Source organism: Lissotriton helveticus, chromosome 10 (assembly GCF_964261635.1).
Source record: "Lissotriton helveticus chromosome 10, aLisHel1.1, whole genome shotgun sequence".
Lineage (NCBI taxonomy): Eukaryota > Metazoa > Chordata > Amphibia > Caudata > Salamandridae > Lissotriton > Lissotriton helveticus.
The window spans coordinates 876,642,234-876,658,357 of NC_136071.1; positions in this window are offsets into that span (position 1 = coordinate 876,642,234).

The following is a 16,124-nucleotide window of genomic DNA, read 5'->3' on the forward strand; positions in this document are numbered from 1 at the left end:
TATCTTAGAAATGCCACTTTTAGAAGTGAAAGACACACAATTGATGGACGGAATCCAGAACAAATCAAAACATTTACCCCCAATCAAGAGATCTGGGTTAAATTCATCATTCTTTTGCTCAACATGCCACCCCAGTATAGACCTAGCCATATGCAAAGCAGTCTTGACCCTGTGCCTCAAGGGAACAGTCCAGCCAGAACTGCCAAGCCAGGTCCTCCCTGGACCGGAAACAAGCATCCTAGTTTCCGGTCCAGGCAACATATCAAAACATTCACCCCCAGTCAAGAGATCTGGGTTAAATCCATCATTCTTTTGATCACCAAATGGCAATGTCTGAACTGCGGTGGCGGAGTGAGCTAAAGAATGATGATGGATTAAACCCAGGTCAGTTAACTGGGGGTGAGTGTTTACAATGTTCAACCCTCCATCCATCATCCCCTTTGGTTTTACTTTTAGAAGAGGGCATTTCTGTGTGCTATGTGTCTTTGTGCCTGCCTGATGTGTATTGACCAACTGGTTCTGACTGATAGGAGAGGGGGGATGTGCATTCACTCCAGCTGCATTCACTCCAGCCAGTCCCTGAGGGGGGTGGGGGGGGGGGTTGAGGTGTGTCTTGCCCTGCCTAGGTGATTCAGGCTATGCTAAAGAGGCTGGGTCTGCATGTTGTGTGGTGGGAGGAGTTGCACCTGCACCTGAATAGGGTTGTGCCTGCCTTCCACAATGGTAGATCCGCCCCCCTATGGTGTGTCTGGAGCCAAGGCTTACACTAACAATGGAGGTTGTTTTGTACTTACAAAAGATATGTGAAAGTGCCCCCAGAACTGGATTGGACTGGGCTCAGAACCCTGTACCAGGGGAGAAAAAAGACTTTGTGACTATTAGTACTGGAGCTGTGACCCCATATGGGGTACTTGTGACACTGAAACACTGCATGGACGGCGGTGGGCCAGGAGGAAACGCCGTTGGGGACTAAGCTGCTGCCTGCTGAGTGGCTGCTAAGGGGCCATGTGAGCTGGCCTGCCTGTGCCCTGTTCACTGCTCATGGGGACTGCTCTGTGCTTGACAGCGATGCATGTTCCCTTTATTTGTCTCCATGGGGGAGACAGACTGATCGTTTTTAATTCTTCACCCACGTGGTGAGCACTGAGATCCTGTGGTCACCCGGATCCCGACAGCTCGTGGTGAACGCTGATTGCCTGTCCCAGCGCTGGTGAGCCACACTGACGAGCATGTGGTGGGAGCTCCTGAGCCCAAGGAGGGGGCTTGATCCTCCACATGATGTGGGCGCGGAGTGTGTTTGCGCCGTGAGGAGGACCGAAGACTGCAGACACGCCGGAGACTTTGCTCCGTGGTTTTCAGTCAAGATGCGAGGAGCCACTGGAAGTCAGGTGGAGGTGAAGCCTGGTTGTGGGCGGGCCGACGACCACAGAGCCTCCATCAACTTCACTCCGTATCCTGACATCCGCCTTCTACATTTCCAGGCTGGAGAGGCTGCACTGTGTGGTTGCAGGCAGCCGCGGTTCAGGAAGTCAAGGGGAGAGGCCCATTTACAGCCTGATGATTCAGGTGCCATCTCTTACAGTTATGCCCTGATATGTACATGTGGGTGATGTCGCATTACCAAGGTTTTGCTCCACGGGTACAGTGATTAATGTGATGGTGGTATGCATAATGCACAGTAATGATAAGGTTATGATGTGTACACTCTACAAGTACTTTATAGTGCACTGTTTGTGAAGGTTATATCTAAATGATTTCCCTAATGTGTGCAACTTACCAGTGTTTACTATAGTGCACTGCTAATTATGTTTTGCATAATGTGTTACACTCAGTGTAATCCTACCAGTAGTTACTGATCAGCCTGATGGTTTGTTCATGACAGGGGCCCGATTGGCCTAGTGATTTATGTGAAGTCATGACAAGTGCCGAGTGGCACAGTGATATATATATATGATTGTGATCTAATGTGTTTTTTATGGATAATACAAAGGATATTTTTGTATGACCTTGTGTGAAGTTTCTTTTGCGGTGTGCCTAGTGTGTCACTGCTGTGTGAGTGTTTTGTTCACCACAAACGTTTTACACATTGCATCTGGGATAAGTCTGACTGCTCTGCCAAGCTACCAAGGGGTGGGCAGGGGTTATCTTCAGTGTGTAACTCCCTTGCCCTGACTAGAGTGGTGGTTTCTGCCTGGCTTAGGTGCATACCCTAGCCAACCAGAACCCCAATTTCTAACAGCATCCATAAGCATCAAGCAGAGAAAATGTAACTTTCTAAAACCCACTTCTCTTAAATTTTTATTATAACCCAACTTCACCATTGAATTGGACTTCTAATAAAAATTAAAAAGAGTGGCTAAATTATTCTTTTAACTTGTCCCGAACCCATAATGCAAAATTAATGTTTTAATCTTCTCTATTTTTCTCATAGGACACCCAGGCCTTCCGCAGGGAAAATACCTTTTGGGTGCTTGTCACTGCAGGGACATGTTAACATTACATTTCTACATGTCCTATTTAAAATACTGTGCGCCTTACATTGGGGTCTAGACGCCCTACTTATGGGTGACATTAATATTTAAAAATTAAGGCTTTCCCCTGTAAAGTGGGTTACTTAAACGGGCTGGGCTTCAGGATTAAACTGCAGCAGTCATGCTACAATGGTAGGCCTATGGCCACGTTCTGCTTATAACACTAATGGATGGCAAATTAAGTGCTGCAGTCCATAGATGACATTTATCGTTCCACGTCATAGGTGTATTTGCTGTACTATGGACTTAGAAGAAAGGTAAAGAAGCCAATCATGGATTAACCAATTTCTACATGTTTTAGGGTGAGAGCACACACATTATGCAGTGCCCAGTGTGCAGAGTCTAAAAACCAGAAAAACAACAGCAACAATTGTGGTGAACATACAAAAAGGGGCATAGTCTCACATGGGCATTGTTTTCCCAAGCCAAGGAGGATAAGAGGATCAGTAACAGGCTTTGAATGAGCGAGTTGATGCCAAATATAAACACTTTAGTGTAGGCCATAACGATATCATTAACAAATAAATTATACATCTCAATAAGAGAAACATTTAGTCCATTCATTCTCTTATTTAAAAATCCAAACCTGGTTCACAAAGTCTTATACCATATTGCATTCATAATTATGTTTTTTTTAAATATGTATTGGTGTATGGCTTTGTCATCTCATGCTAGGACTTCGGATAGTCTGCACTGTGCAACATTTATATTTGAAGGGTTTGTGTATTTGCGAAACGCACTATTCTTTTTGCCATGATTTTGCACCACACAGAAATTAGTTTTCTTGTGCCGAATTCTCTTACCCCACTACTCCATGACAAAGGGATATGTGTGTGTATGTGTGTGTGTGTGTATGTGTGTGTGTAAACTCAGTCTTAATGATCCCGGCATTAGTGGTGCTGTAAGTGTTGGAAAGTGTACCAGAATTTCCAAATTTCAGAGGGACATTTGAGAAGATACGTTTTTTCAAACAAAACCATTAACTATGAAAATATAAAGAATACAATTTTAAAATGTATCAAATACCTGACTATAAAATATAAAATGAGAATAATATAAATAATTTCTCATTAAAAGTCTTTCTTTCAGATGGCTCAACCAAATGCTCAAGGACACCCTCGAGTGATGCAGGACATTTGTAACTGACATTTCTTCTCATCCTACTGAGGCTGTGCTGGTACAACTAGTCCTTTCACACCTGATTCCCCTCGCACACCGCAGGACTCATTTGGTTCTTGCTCATCTACATAACTCTGCGGTGTGCCAGCAGCCACTAACTAACTACATTGAATTTGTACTTTACACTCCCCCCGAATTTCTACTAAATAGGCGGGAGTGCCAGGGGATTTTACATCCCTGTCCACTGACCTCGTCAGTTTGCTTCTATGGACACTTCTCTTTTGCTGCGTTCAATGCATCTACAGGAGCGACAATCCCACCTCTACTGCCACGACCTTCATTAACTAACTTTGAAGCAGCGCAGAAAACTCGGAAGTAGATAACAAAACTCATTCAAATGCAGTAAGAAGGCAGCGCGTGTTGAGCCATTCATATTTATAAAAGGAGCGAGCGATGCATAAACATTCTTTGAACGCCGCACCTCCTTCCTCAAGGAACAGAACTCCCACGCGCGGCCATTGTGAAGGGCTTCGGGATTTGGAGAGGGAGCGATGTGTACGTCATTAATCACCACTGTCGCGCCTGACCTCAGGGAACTGAACACCTTCACGCGCTCAGGGGGCACTCTGTCAGCTAGTCTGCTCTACCTTTTAACATGTTCCATACTGTTCCGACGTCAAGGAGCATTCACTCAGCACCGCCATGCCAGACTTTTCTTAGATGCGATTGCATCAGAGAAACCAGCGCGTAAGCAGCGTCCTGAATGGGCTCCAATCTCGCCCCAGAGAGGCCAAAGAGTCAATGCTCCATTTGCTCCAGTTATTGAGCTCCCGTAAAATAAGTGGGGAGCCGCCGCCCACCCGCGTGGTACCTTGACTCGAGCTCTGCTTCTTTAGGACCCACAATGCACCAATACAGCACTGTTGGATAGCATCTAATCGTTCTCAACTACTCATCACTCCTTGCTGGACCTGCAGCACACAACTGAGTGCAATCCAGAGAGCCAAGCTTGTCTCAGATCGTCTTACACACGTGCCCTCCTACAATTGAGGACTCCATGATCACATGCCAGTGTTGTGATCCTGCTCTTCCTCCTTTGGTTATATGTTGTTACCACGAATTCCGTTGCAACGCATGCCTTTTCCACGCATGCGTTACCACGGAATTCGTTTTCCCCTCATCTTCTTTGCCACGTCGTTCTTACGTCATAAAGAGGAAACGGAAGTTTATTCCGCTTCCTCTCTTATGACACTGTTTTTTTCGGCACGGCGGGATCGTTTTTTTATGGGGGGGGAGACCCCCCCAACCCCCCTTTTTAATCCTTCGGTTTTTTTTTTTCGTGGTAAATACGATCGTTGAAGGCATACGCGTTGGAAAGACGTTTACGTGGTAAGTGCCTCGTTGTAAACGTTACGCGTAGTACTGCCTTCGTTGTTAATGATGTTTCCCTCCTCCTTTCCACCACTGGTTTAAAAGCAGGGATAATACACATGCTCGAAAGGAATGGAACTGTGGCTGTACATTTCGAGTTGGTTACTGGTATCCCTAATTTGTTAAAGAATATCCTTCTTTAAATTATTTTATGGTTTGCATTGTCTGGTAATTTTGTGGCATCCTTCCTATGTTTCCTATTTTGAAACACTTTTCTTTTCTTTTCTCCTCCTTTTAACCATATTTTCATCTGGCACGTCTCAGCCACTCAGCAACCATGGGGGCATTTTACAAACAACGGGCGCTAAATATTGCTATGCGCGAGTAGAGCGATTTCAATTATCGCTGGATGTTATCGCCCGGGTAGCGTGTTATTAACAACCCTTATCACCCAGGCGATAAAAATCCAGCGATAGCCAGCAAAATGTTGGAATATCGCTGGATCCAGCGATATTCCTGCAGCGATAGGGATTTACTTGTAAATAGCCCATGGTGGTTGTATTCTGAGATTCCACCCCCCATTATACATATAGCTAAGTCTGAATGTCTGCAGACATTAGCTTTCAGCGATAACTGCGGTTAGCACAGGTTTGACATTGATATGTGTGTCAGGGCAGGCCTTGTAAATACAGCGATGTGTGGTTAGCGACTTATTCCCTGTGGTTTTGCTCAGGAACACCTACTTTGCATGCGATGCAAGGCGTAAGCAAATCCGGTGTTATAACAAGGAAACACGCGCTAGCGTGTCCTTGCTGCTACTGCGATGCCATTATGGCCACTTATCGGCCGAAAACGGCTGCTAAAGCGGCAAAAATGAGCTTGTTAATATGCCCCTTCATTTTTTAATCATTTTGAGGAACCTATTCTCCCATCGAAAACGTAGACAACATGCTCTTTCGCAGATTTTAGGAATTCAAGGAAGAAATATTTTTTTTAAAAGCCTACCTGAAGCCACAGTGAATGCAGGGGAGGAGGGAGAGGCACTACTATGTATACCAATTAACTTTCAAGAAATTGGAAGAACATTTTGGAGACGTGCTAGAAAAGCACACATTCTTTGTCTGATTAAAATGCAGAAATGAAAAAGTTACAAGTGACATTGTTGTGTTCCGTGGACCCTATTATACTTATGGTTTTGAGACATTAAGTGACTCACTTGATAAGAAACCAATTAGTTTGATCTACAAATGATCCTGACATACAGGAAATGTTTGTAGGACGTAAACCTAATTTAGCAGACACATTGATATTGCAAGAACTGTTAAACACACTGCAGCATACAGTAAAGAAATGAAAGTATCCATGGACGCTATACATGAGATAACTGAAGTAAATGAGCATCGGTAAATGCATTAGGTTTCGCCTATGTGATTAATAATAAGCTGTTTTTGTTGTAAAATGTAGCTTGCTGAGTAGATGCACAATATAAGTTACAGAAAGTCTGCTAAAGTGTTATAACTTGTTTTTGTACAAAAAGGCAATATAGTGTGCTGTTTCTAGTGGTATATTGCAGGTAAGTAATAGCAACATTTTGAAAAATGAAATAAAAGAGGGAAATAATTGAATTAATTGATGTTATAGCAATATTATGTGTTTAGAGGAGTTCTGACAACTTTTGGGGCCGGTGTCACAGCACCTGCTGCACCATTCAAATAATGCCCCTAGTGCTAGCAAGATAACTGCATTTCTGACTGCCTGTTTAGTAGTAAAATATAGCAATATTTAGTGTTTAGGGGAGTTGTGACATCGTTTGGCTGCAGTTGCCACTGCAACGGCTGCACCATTGAAATCATGATACTATTTCCTGTAAAGTAACTGCACTTGTGACTGCCTGTTTAGTAGTGAAATATTGCAATATTTGGTGTTTAGAGGGGTTCCTACAGCTTTGAGCTCCGGTGTCACTGCACCCGCTGCACCATTCAAATCATGACCCTAGTGCCTGCAAGATAACTGCACTTGTGTCTGCCTGTTAAGTAGTAAAATATTTCAATATTTGGCATTTAGAGGAGTTGTGACAACGTTTGGTCAAAGTTGCCACTGCATCTGCTGCACCATTCAAATCATGACCCTATTTCCTGTAAAGTAACTGACTGCACTTGTGACTGCCTGTTTAGTAGTGAAATATTGCAATATTTGGTGTTTAAAGGAGTTCCTACGCCTTTGGGCCCCCGGGGCCACTGCACCTGTTGCACTATTCAAATCATAACCCTAGTGCCTGAAAGATAACTGCATTTGTGACTGCCTGTTTAGTTGTAAAATATAGCAAAAATCGGTGTTTAGTGGTTGCATGGAGATTTTAGTCCCGATGGCCACTGCACCTGCTTCACTATTGAAATTATGACCATAGCAATTGCTAGACAACTGCACTTGTGACTGCCTGTCTAACTGTAAAATATAGCAATATTAGGTGTTTAGAGGAGTTCTGATAACATTTGGGCCCGGTGCCACTACACCTGATGCACCATTCAAATAATGACCATGTTGCCTGCAAGATAAATACACTTGTGACTGGCTGTTTAGTAGTAAAATATAGCAAATCTAGGTGTTTAGTGGGATGCCTAGAGTTTTAGGTCCAGGTGTCACTACACCTGCCACACCCTTGAAATCATGATCGTGTTGTCTGCAAGGTAAGTGTACTTGTGACTTCCTGTTTAGTTGTATATTTTAGAAACAGTCTGGGTTTAGTGAGGTCCCTAGAGCTTTTGGCCCTGATGCCAATGCACTATTCAAATCAAGTCCCTTTTAACTGCAAGTTAACTGCAACTGTGACTGCCTGTTTAGTAGTCAAATATAGGAATATTTTGTGTTTAGAGGAGTTCTGACAACTTTTAGGCCCGGGGCAACTGCACCTGCTGCACCATTCAAATCATGACCCTGTTGTCTGAAAGGTAACTACACTTGTGCTTGTTTAGTATACAATATATCATAGCTCTTGTATAGGAACTTTATTTAAAAAATGCAATGTTTATTACAACATTCAGAATTGACCCAATTGGTGTATCTGACCTCCACTTCATTGTGGTGAGCTTGAAACAGCGCTTAGGTCCCGGTCAACTGAAACCTCTTGTTTATCAATGGTGCTTTACTTTCTCTTAGAGCCTAATTATGAATTTGGCTGCATGGCAGCGGGCCACCATGCCAGTACCACACTGCCCCACTGCCAAACCATAATGTGGCCTACGGAGGTGCAGTGCTAAGGCTCTTACGTGAGTCTTAGCAAGTCACCGAAATGGGAACACTGTTACACATTCCTGCAGGGCATCGACGGTCAAGTCCATGCCCTGCAGGAACTGGGCGTGCATGCATATAGGGGGGCCCTTGCATGCATCTCCAGGTGCAGAAGCACCAGTGGGATTTCCGCACCACCACCCTTTTCATGGTGGACTCACCGCCATGAAAACTGTGGTGGTGAGGAAATTCCTAATATGCTTGGTGGTGCTGCAGCTGCTCTGCCAGCATATCTGGGGCCTCCAACAACTGCAAGACATTGTCTCTAAACTGTGTTGTGTCCTACCCATATTTTATTTACCATATTGGAAGGGGTTACTCCCTCCTAAATGAAGAACCGAATTTCTAAGTCATTTTTTTGTTTGGCTATATCAATTATTTTTCTATAGCCTGCATGAATGTATGCCAAGAATTGTTTCCATTTCCTCCTTAAAAGGTTACAATTCTATTGCACTGATTTTTTTTCTCAACTAAAGGAATCAACCAAGTTACAGCATTACCATCAAGACAAAACAATAAGAATGATCCATTAGGAAAATGCTGAATGTTGTACTAGAATATGTAACTGAGACTCATTCATAAAGATTCTAATCTTTGGTCTCCCAAAATAAGTTCCGGATCAGCCACGGGAAAAGGACTGGGAGTTGTCTCTTAAACCTTTTGTGGCACAGGGAAAATGGAAGGGGAAAAACTAATGCCTCTCCCTAGGATTTCCTACTTGTAAACTTGAAAAATAGGAGATTGAAAAGTCACAGGTTGCAATATCCGTTTAGGATTAAAAGGTTTTGGTAATGGGCATAAATTAAAGGTTCTTTGTAACGACCATGGATCTCCAGTGGATGACTCTGAACGATCCTGTAATGCATCCACCCCTTACACAAATTATTCAATACGAGTACTAGAAGTCTGGACTTACTGTCTCGTAGCTTGACTTCCAGTCTTCACGGCCCCCAGCTCAGTTGCAAATCCTGAGGAGAAGTATTGAGCACAGCCAGAGTTTGTCTTAAGGCATCTTGTTGCACAGGTTTTGGGAGAGAAAAGGTTCCCTGTATGGCTCTGGCCAGTGTGGGTATACAGCCTCTACAACGAAACTTTTACAACGAACTACCATTACAACGCAACTTTTACAACGCAAACTATTACAACGCATAGCGCTGGGGCGCGCTCTAGGATAGGGAATAGGTTAATTTACTATCCAATAACCTTCCCTACTATCCACGGGGACTGGAGTTGGAATAGTAAATTAAACTATTCACTATCCAGCGCCCAAAAGCATTATGCGCTGTAATGGTATGCGTTGTAAAACTTGCGATGTAAAGGTAGGCGTTGTAAAAGTATGCGTTGTAACGTCATTCATCCCCAGTGTGAACTTGCACTTAATTTTCATCATAGCAACTTTGGTAGGTTTTTGACTCTTGCCTCAGTACACATGACAATCAGTCAGTCAGTCACAAAACTTTATTTCGGTTACACAACTAACCATAAAAGTACAACAAAAGCACAGCAATAATAGGCTCATAATAATCCATTGTGCAAAATACAGCAAGTAAAAAAACGAAGAGAAAGTACAACATATGGGCTTGATGCTAGACAAAGCATAAACAAATCTGTTAGGGCCACCATCACATCTGGCCGAAGCCAGACTAGTCCTTATTGGATCCTTACTTCTTCCAGCTGGTGTGATAACAAAAAAGTAGAAATGAGTTGCACAAGGCCCAATAAACACCTATAAATATATATAAAACACAGAAATAAGAAAACATAACATCTACACAAAATTATTTCATTACTAAAAAAAAACTAAAAACAGTCTGAGGATGTCCCTAAAGTGCGGATGTGCTGAGTCCGACACAGAAAAATCACTACTAGGTAAAACAAAATGTTTTTTTTTCTTTTGACAGCACATTTTAAGAAGGAACACAAATTTAAACAGTTAGATAGGGATTTAAGTTGTTGCAAATAAACCAGGGCAGCACCACCACGTCTAATTCCTCATTCTCTGACGATTGGAATTTAGTAGAAACAGGAAAAAATTGACAAAAAGTTAAAATGAAGCAAAGTCTGTGGGTAAGATTAATCACCTGGGCATATTAATATTTTGGATGGGTCAGTTTGGCCAAGTGGGAAAACAAGTAGCCATTTCACGAAACCTAAGATTAATAGTATTCTATCACAGATACTGTCTACCCACTCTGGATATGGCTCCAAAGCTGGTGTAGTTTTAAGCACAGCATACTCACAGTGATTTTTAGGGTTTCAATATCCTCTCTTTGACAGCGCCTCAACAATCATGTGTATGCACAGAAAGCCTTCTCTATTATGGATTGAACACTGGAGCAGGGCTTTGAGAACCCACTTTTTAATTTAGCCTTACTGCCATCAGCTCTCTGGGCTGCTGAGTACTAATAATGGTGGCAGAGACAAGGTGATAGAGACAGTGCAGCCCCTTTTTTGCCTGCTTTCTTCAAATGGGAGGCACATACTTGCCTCCTCTACATTTTAAATAGTTCTGCCAGTCCCCTGCAACTTGGTTCTTTGCTTCATCCAGGCAAATCAAGGTTAATGCCTGTGTATGTGCTACTTCTGTGTGTAGAGGTTGTGTGTGGACTGTGTGTGTTACACGTTGCTGTTTTTTTCCTGAATTTTCAGTGGTACTCAAGATGCACAATATAGAGTGCCCCAGACTTCAATGTGAATTGCAGGGCACTTTCAAGACATTCTGGAAATCCTTTGTAGTGGGTCAGATTGTATGATGTGGAAGAGAGAAGAAAAAAAGCCCATTGGAAGCTTAGGGAAATTCTACTGTCCAGTCCTGTCTCATTAGTTACTGGAACAGCAAACCCCGCAGGATAATTGGTAATTAATTGGGTTGGCCTCTTCCTCCTTTGTGACCTTAGTTTTGGATATCTCTGACAAGATACTCCCAACTCTAATCCACGTTTATGGATATGACTGGATGTGGTGTCCTCGTGTGTCCTCGTGTCCTACGCTCATGTATGGACCTCCAGTTATAGCGGTTGGCCCTGGCTCACAGAGACGTATCTTTTCACTGTTCCTTACAATAGATGATCTTATAAACAATTCCTTGGATTACCTAAACATTCTTGAAGGATCACTTCACTGGCGACGATCGGGTAAAGAACCAGCTGAAATCCGGAGCCTGGAGCCCTGCATCCGCAGATCACGAATACCGCCTTTGCATTTTCCTTGCCCGCTGTGCTGTCGGACCACGCCAAGAACATTTTCACGAAAATTCCGCAATTCTAGCGTGAGCGGTGAGACTTTAACCCTTTTTCATCCCATTTCACGTTTGTGAGTGTTTCCAACGCTCTCCCCCAACGCGAGCTCACGCATGCGCATCCTCGCGCACATCATATTTCAGCGCGTGCGCAACTAACCTTTGTGACGCTTCTCCTAACGCATGCGCACAATTCTCCATGTCATCAAATCTTCGCAGAAGCGCATTTCCGTCTCCTAGCGACTAAGTGTTTATGACGCATCAAATCTTCGGCAAGTGCATTCCTGTAACCTAGCAACCCAGTGTTTATGACGCATTTGACTCTTTTCTTTACTTTTTGCTGCCAATGACTGTACAATGACTCTGACCTCAGAATACCTTCCTGATTTAACAATATTAGTGTTCTAATTAACATTGGAAAGCTATGATATCACAATAGCTTGCCTAATTTTCTCTATTTATACTGAATGAACACAATTAATTTTATTCAAACTTTGAATTTATCCACTTCTGTATTTTATCATGGAGGGTTTCAATGCTCCACCTCCATTTTTAGTTTCTCCTGGAGAACCTCCATTAGAATGGAAACAATGGAGAGAAGGTTTTGAGGCTTACCTAGAAGCTATAGGGGGTGAAAATTATACTGATAAACGCAAATTGGCAATTTTAAAGCATTCTCTTGGCGCAGAAGGCAGACAAGTCCTTAGTCATCTACCTCCTTTGGCTATGGAAAATTCTAGTGAAGAAGAAAACGATGTATATGAAGATGCTATAATGCAACTTGACAAACAGTACATTAAGAAGGTTAATGAGGTTGTCGCGCCACAAATTTTTGAGCAGACTTCAAACAGCTAACGAATCCATTGACTCTTTTGTAAAAGATCTTAGAATTTTGGCCGCTAAATGCAATTATCAAGAATTTCATGATCAGATGATAAGAGATCAATTAGTTCACAATGTTGCCAACGTCAAGTTACAAGAAAAATTATTAGATGCAAAAGATTTATCTCTTTCCAAAGCTCTCGACATAGCACATCGTTTTGAAGACATGAAATTGGGCATGAAGGAATTATCTGACAATAAAATAAAAGAATCCTCTGAGAAAAAATTAGTAACTTCCGAAGTTCAAGTGGTCAAAAGGAAGTCTTCTGATAACAACTACAATAGACCTTCTTTTCCAGCTAGCCTCAACTTCAAAAAAGACGTAACGTGTTTCAAATGTGGTTTTCCAGGTCATGTAGCAACTGATAAAAAAGATGTCCTGCCATAGGTTAAGTATGCAATTATTGTAGATCCAAGGGACATTTTGCCAGAATGTGCAAAAGCAGGAATAAGTTTAGATACAATTCTTCTGACACAAGAAGTGCCAAACCTGCTGACATTCATGAAGTTAATACTGATATTGATGAATATGATGATTTATTAACTGTATATGAGATTGGTGAAGAAAAGAAAGATGCTCCTTTCTGCATGTTACAAATTGGTTCCAAACTTATAAAAGTTATGGCTGACTCTGGTGCTAGACACACTTTATTTGATGATGAATGGTTAAAAGAATGTCCTCATGTGTCATTACTCCCCTCAGATATAAGGTTACTCGGTTATAATAAAAAACCAACGGATGTTTTAGGTTATTTTACCACAGATCTTTCTTTTAAAAGCAAAACCATAAATTCTAGGGTTTATGTTGCTAAAGAGGGTTCATGTTTATTGGGTTGGCCTCAACAAAGAGACTTAATGATTAAATTGGATCCCAATCACCCTCAACAAGTTCTGGGTTATTCTGACATCATCAGTCAAGTTAATTTGCTCACTGATAATAAATGGGAAACACTCTTTCCTAATGTTTTTTCTCCTAAATTAGGTTTATTAAAGAAATTTCAACACACGGTCATACTAAAACATAACGCTATTCCCAAAGTGCACAAAGTTCGCAATATTCCATTATCTTTAAGGGAGTCTGTCAAAAATAGAATTAGAAAGGCTCTGTGATCTGGATGTTATTGAGGAGATTGAATCCTCTGAATGGCTTTCGCCTGTTGTCGTCGCACACAAACCTAATGGCAAAATAAGATTGTGTGTCGACATGAGAGACCTAAATTCTAACGTATGGGTTGACAGACATCCTCTTCCCAATATTGGGGAGATGTTTTCAAAACTTAAAGGTGCTTCCGTATTCACTACGTTAGATCTATCTAATGCATATCATCAAATAGCACTGCATGAGGAAAGTAAACATCTGACATCTTTTATTACTACTGAAGGAGCGTATAGATACAAAAGGATGCCCTTTGGGCTAGTTTCAGCCTCTTCAGTTTTTCAACGTGTTATGCATAAATTGTTTAAGGATCTACCTAATGTTCTTTATTTTCAGGACGACATTTTAGTTTTCGGTAAAAACGACAAAGAGCACTATGAAGTTCTCTATCAAGTGTTATCAATTTTACAAGATAATGGATTAACTTTAACCAAGGAAAAAATGTAAATTTGGCATGGAATCAGTTGACTACTTGGGTCATTCCATTAGTAACAAAGGTATTTCTCCTAAGCAAAGCTTAGTAAAAGCTATTGAACAGGCACCAGAACCTACTAATAAAGATCAACTCAGATCCTTTCTAGGATTAGCTGAGTACTATGCCAAATTTATCCCTACGTTTTCTGACAAAACAAAACATTTGAGAAACCTGATAAAAAACCATCAATTATTTGTTTGGGATTCTAATTGTAAAGAAGAATTTACTTTTCTTAAAAAATGTATTGCTTCTGCTCCTTCTCTATCTCCGTTTGATACTACTTGTGATTCTGTCATTGTTTCAGATGCTAGCAATATTGGCATTGGTGCTGTACTTATGCAAAAGCAGAAAGAGAGTTTTGTTACCATAGCATTTGCTTCTAGGCCATTGCGGGATGCAGAACACAAATACTCCACTTTGGAGAAGAAAGCCCTTGCTTGTTGGTGGGGTATTGAGTATTTCCGTAAATATGTTTATGGTTCTAGATTTGTTGTCAGGACTGATCATCGCCCACTTGTTGACTTGTTCACAACAAAGGGTGTAACAAAGCGACTGCCAGAATAGCTAGATGGCAATATAAATGACAAGATTTCCATTTTCATGTGGAATATATTCCAGGAGTAAAAAATGTTTTAGCTGACTGTCTCTCGAGACTACCTATTGCTGATGATAACGTTGTTGCTTGTGACGAGGATCCTGATAGGGTGGTCTCTATATGCGAAGTTTCTAATGGTTGTATTAAGGAAGATGTTTGGAGGATTGCATGCAGTAATGATGAGAACTACAAGTGTGTTTTGTCTTTTATTAAGAATGGTTGGCCCAACAAAACTGGTTTGTCTCAACATATATTACCTTATTTTCAGATTGTACAAGAGTTGTCTGTTCAAAATGGCATTTTGTTAAGAGGTTTGCAACTAGTTGTACCACAAGATCTTAGAGAAAATGTACTCAATATGGCACATGAAGGTCACCCTGGAATGACATGCATGAAAAGAAGAATTAGGTGTGAGTTTTGGTGGCCTGGTATTGACAGGTGCATTGAAAGAAAGGTCAGATCTTGTGTGGAATGTACTGTTAGTGACAAGTCTCAGAGAGTTGTTAACTATCATCACGATAGTGTCACTAAACCTTCTAGACCTTGGAAATGTGTTTCAATTGACATTGCTGGTCCCATGAGTTTTGGGCAGAATCCGATTTACGCCATTGTTTTGATTGATCAATTTTCTCAATGGCCAGAGGTGAAATTCGTTCCTCATGTTTCCTCAAAAACTGTCATTGATTTTCTTAACAGCATTTTTGAAAAAGAAGGTTTTCCCATTTCCATGTTATCAGATAATGGTACACAGTTCACGTCTGCTGAAATGAAGTTATTTTGCAACAATCATGGTATCATTCACAAACGTTCGTCTGTGTATTTTCCCCAGGGAAATGGAATGGTTGAGAGGTGGATTAGGGTTTTGAAGGAAGGTTTACAACTAGCTTTATGCAATGGTCAAAATTGTTATGACGCTTTTAAAAAACTTTTGTGGAATTATAGGAACACTCCCAGGAGTGATGGGGATTTATCTCCATTTGAGAAAATGCATGGCAGAAAAAGCATATGTAACATGAGCCAACAATGGATGAGGGATCTGGTTAGTGGAAAGACCACAACACCTATGTCCAAGTTAAAATCTTCCGCTATTGGTGTTCCTTGCAGCATTGGAGATTGGGTGCGTGTTAGGAAGTCTGGTTTCATTAGATCGGGTGAGTCTCGTTTTTCTGATCCTCTGCTCGTGTCAGAGTAGGAAGACAAGTGGTAGAATTGTCTGATGGCAATGTTTGGAGTCTTTCAAAAGTTGTGAAGGTTCATAGGCCAGACAATGCTTCTGGTTCACGACAGTGTCAGGGGGATACCTTTTCTTCTCCTGTTTCTTCACGGGTTAGAGTGCCACAATGTAGCTCGCTTTCTCATGGGAACATGCACACATGGAGGAATTAACATAGTTTTAGTCAGAGGAAAAGGAGTTCTCCTGCATGGTGCAAAGACTATGTTATGTCGTAATAATTTTATGATTTCTGTGT